Here is a 4,741-nt window from a genome sequence, read left to right on the forward strand (position 1 = left end):
TGAGGATATTAGTTTTATTTCTTCCTCCCATCCCCAAAATATCTCGCTGCTCTAGTGAATCAGTAGCTTTCCCATTTCCTTTTTAAATGTTTTAAAGGTTTTCAAATTGGTTTGCATAGACGGTGGAATTAAACAAGTTGGAAAACTCCCTATGTATCCTGTTATTCACCCATATACAGAATGCAAATGTTCATTTCTGAAATGTGTCATTTTACACAACAGTTTGTTGCTTTGTTACAGAGATAGTGATTCTCCAATTATTTTTGAGAACTTTGATGCTCTAGTGCATGTGTTAAATGCTCGTGCTGTCAAAATCATGAGGCTTTTCTAAGTTTGTCACAGATCGGTAAATGAATTCCAGGCCAGATAGTGAAGAATGAAATCAGACACACATCCTTTTCTTGCAAATTCTTTTATAGCTTTATATCCGTTTGTCTTCAACTGATAACTTTGCTGCTCAAAACTATGCAACTCATGGTCAAACATTTTCAATGACCTAGCATCCAGTACTGTCTGGGAAGGAGAATTCCACAAACTAATGACCCTCAGAACATAGAGACGAATCTCTTGTCTCAGTCTCAGACATGAATCCTCTAATTTATTAATTCTATCCCCTGATTCTAGACCCTTCAGCAGGCTATTTCTGAGATTAACTTTTAGGTACTGATTGAGATAGCTGACTCTATTAGACTTGCCTACATTGACTAAGATTATCTAGCCCTGAAAGCTCAGCTACCTCTGTGTAATCAAGACTTGTGTGGCTTTGATTGCCTTGTCTTCTTTTGTTCCTTTCCCAACAATAGGAGTCTGTGTCTGCTTAGAGGAGGCTGCAAACTGTTATGTGGGTTTTGTAAGCTTGAGTTTGCATTCTCTTACCTGCAGTAAAAGGTGTTGATTTTTGAACTTCATCATTACTATACTTGAACTATATTAGTCATGGTGTTTCGACATTGACATTTCTGTCCCCTTTACTTTCCCCGTATTTTCTGAGTAGTTTAAAGAGCTGGAAGAAGGAAGAAAGTATTCATGATAACTTTGTTATAATCTATGAGCTACTTGATGAGTTAATGGACTTTGGTTACCCACAGACTACAGACAGCAATATTCTGCAGGAGTAAGTGACTTAGTGTTCATTGGTATATTGCTCGAGGGTAAATCAGCCAGGAGGTAAATACACTTCCAAAAATCTTAGTTTTTTTTTAAAAGGAAAGAATCCATGATCTTTTTGTTAGTCATTAAATAATTGCTACATTTGTATTATTCCACTGGATCTTCATACTATTTTTCCTAAACATCCCGGAGGTTTCAAGTTTCCCATTGGTAACTACCACTTTGCTAAAATTCAACATGAGCAAAAATGGACCTATTGGATAACTGCTCAGTAAATGGCAGGAAAAGAAGGCATGGCCAGCCCAAGCCCTCATCCCACAAATGGATTTTTTAAAAAACTTGGCTCCGATTTACAGGGTTAACTTAGACCTATACCTGTGTTAACTTTGTTTTTAAAAAAAGTTTAATTCCTTACTACAGTTTTTTTTGGCTTATGATTATTGACGCACCATAAACAGCACAGAAACAGGGATTTCAGCCCAAATGATCTTTGGTAATGTTTATGTTCTGGAGGAGCCTTCTCCCACCCTGTGTAGGTATCCTTCTGTTGACTTTTCCTGACAAGTAATAAAGTATCTCATTACCTAGCTGTTTAAAAAGTCAGCATTAATGAATGCTTTTGCACATTTGATTCCCAACATTCTTTTTATTTAAAAGATATATCAAAGTTAATCGTTGGAGTAGGCCCATTATTAAATTAGAGTATTTGACTCAGTACTTAAATTAATGATGTGGCATTTATCTCACATTTACTTCATACCATAACACAATTTTTGAGAATGAAAAGGTTTGAAAAGCTGAAGTAAGAATGGATAAGGATTCTAACAAATGGTGGTGCAAGGGTCTGGATTAATTTCTTAACTGTCAGATCAGTGCAGGTTTAAGATTAAAAAATCTATTACTTTATAAATGACTTCTTTGTATTCATTGTAGTTGAGTCTGAGAGAGGCATATTGAAGAAGTCTAAGGCTGAACATACCTTTTTATTTAAAGTAACCACTAACTGGGGCGGCATGTAGCTCAGTGGTTAGCACTGCTGCCTCACAGCACCAGGGACCTGAGTTTGACTCCAGCCTTGGGTGACTGTCTGTGTGGAGTTTGCACATTCACCCCGTGTCTGTGTGGGTTTGGTCTGGGTGCTCCGGTTTCTTCCCAAGATCCAAAGGTGTGCAGGTTAGGTGAATTGGCCATGCTAAATTGCCCATAGTGTTCAGCGATATGTAGGTTAGGTTTAGGTCAGGAGTAAATATAGGGTAAGGGAATGGGTCTGGGTGGGTTATTCTTCGGTGGGTCAGTGGGCACTTGTTGGGCCAAAGGGCCTGATTCCATGCTGGAGGGATTCTATGAAGCAATGAAAAGCAAATTAAATATCTTGTGTCTCTCCTTCCTTCATTTACTTCCTGCTTCAGTCAAACCACTCAGTCTTATCCTCCATGTCTTCACCTCTTTCCCAGTGTGGAGGTGGGATTTCTCTGTGCTTCTATTTCTATTCTGCACTGGAATTTGTAATCCTGACGGGGAATTCCAAATGCTAAAAAGTGACAAAGATGCATTTTCATCGAGTTTGGGAATTTAAAATTGTCCCCTTCAGCCCCTCAACTCTAGCTGAGTTCATGCTGATGCTCTCTTTCACACTCCCATTCAGTTTAACACTGAGTAACTTCTGAAGATCTGCCCCTTTGCCTCTCCCCTCCTGTGTCACACATTTCACTATTTCCCTCTGTTACCTTATTACTGTCTCCAGAATATCATCCCTTTCCATTGCTGCCTCATGCCTGGAACCTTTTCCCGACTTTTATTATTCGACTGAGCTCCCACATTCAACTTTTCAAGGTGACGGGATGACACTGGAAAGCAAAGGTCCTCAGTAAAGCAGTCCCTTTGTCATTATCTCTGTTCAGGTGCAGCAGTGCTCCCAAAATGTAATAGAACTATGATATTTTTACAATAATTTTCAGAAAAAATGTACAAATGACAACAAACCTAATTCTGCTGTTGCTCATTATTTGATGGCAGAGTAGTTTTGACTGGCTGAATTGCTTATGTCTACTTCTAGTTTTTATGCTTAGTTATGCTTCCCTTGTTGTATATTTTTAAAAAATGATAAAATGTATTCTGGAAAGTGAAAACATTCTTCATTCCTCAGTATTTAAGCTGCTTGCATCATTAGTAAAATTGTGATCTGGAGGTGCCAGTATTGGACTGGGGTGAACAAAGTTAGAAGTCACACGACACAGGGTTAGAGTCCAACAGGTTTATTTGAAATCACAAGCTTTCCGAGCGCTGCTCCTTTGACAGGTGACTCACGTGTCGAAGCAGTAGCGCTGTGAAGGCTTGTGATTTCAATAAACCTATTTATCTGTAACCTGGTGACATTAGTAAAGTGAAACACAAAAAAAAACAGAGCACTTCAGGGATAAGGGGAGTCTGGAAATTTTGTTCTTGCTGAGCATGATTTTCATTGATATGTTTGCTGGGTATAAAACACACAATTGGTGTGTTATCAAACAAACTTGGACACTGAACCATATAAAGATCAGATGTTAATCAGCACAATCAATATGTCTGCTTTAGGAAGTATCTTAACTGATAAATACAACACAGAGAGGAGGAGTGCTTCAGGCAGTGAATTTGTGTGTTTTAGAGTTTGAGTAAGTGAAGACACTGCTCAGAATGGAAAAAGCATCAAACATTGGGGAGAAAAGGGTCAAATTGGATGACACATTGTCTGCTGGGACTGAAGAAGATGACAGAGGGAGGGAAGAGTGACAACATGGAATCATTTATAAATGTTTACAACTGATGGCAGCTTTGTCACTTACAGCACCACTGGGAATGGACACTTTACAGCTGTCATGATTTGACACTGAGTTCGATAAATTAAGAGAATGAACAATCTACCCTAGTTTGATTATAAATCTCCTCCTGTGTCTCTTTACATCGATTTACTCTCAGCAAAGCCAAGCTATTTTCAACTATTGAGCCTTATCATTAACATCACATTGCATCTCGAACACTCCTTCACTACCAGTAGCACTCTCTTTGATTTTCGCTATGAGCACCCTTACATCTGTACCCCTCACATATCCTCCTTCTTGTCAACACCATACAGACCATCATTTTTCACCCCATTTTCAGGTTCCAAAGAGGAGTCAATAGACTCAAAACTTACACTGTTTCTCTCTCCACAGATATTACCAGACCTACTGAATTTCTCCAGAAATTTATCTGATTTGTGGTGACTATAGATTAATAAGTATGCTCCTGTAACCTCCCTGTGGTATTGCACAAACATTGCTGAAGGGATTAAAAAAGAGAATGTTAGATTTTATACCAGGCTTGTACCATACACACACATTTACACTTATGGCAGCTTCACAGAATTGAGAAACTTAGAAAGTTATCTGTTTTATCGGATTACTCGTCAAACTACCTTAACAGTAAGAAGTTCCATTCACCGAATGATCAGATTGTGTGACATGCAAAGTTTCCCACATGCCAACTCACCCTGAACTCTTATACGGGGAAAAGTACACAGAAATGGGCAGCCAATGGGTGAAAGAAATAAATGCGCCAATACAGGCTGTGTGAATGGTTGCATCAGACGTCCGCAAAGACACAAGTGTCCACC

At 38.8% G+C, this 4,741-nt stretch overlaps 1 long non-coding RNA gene across 1 annotated transcript in view; it reads right to left on the reverse strand.

The window, feature by feature from the left end:
* Positions 1-4,741, reverse strand: part of LOC132832505 (uncharacterized) — an 89,432-nt gene that overhangs the window by 5,562 nt on the left and 79,129 nt on the right. The gene's annotated exons all lie outside the window — the stretch shown is intronic.

The sequence above is a fragment of the Hemiscyllium ocellatum genome, chromosome 35 (genome assembly GCF_020745735.1).
Source record: "Hemiscyllium ocellatum isolate sHemOce1 chromosome 35, sHemOce1.pat.X.cur, whole genome shotgun sequence".
Classification (NCBI taxonomy): Eukaryota; Metazoa; Chordata; class Chondrichthyes; order Orectolobiformes; family Hemiscylliidae; genus Hemiscyllium; species Hemiscyllium ocellatum.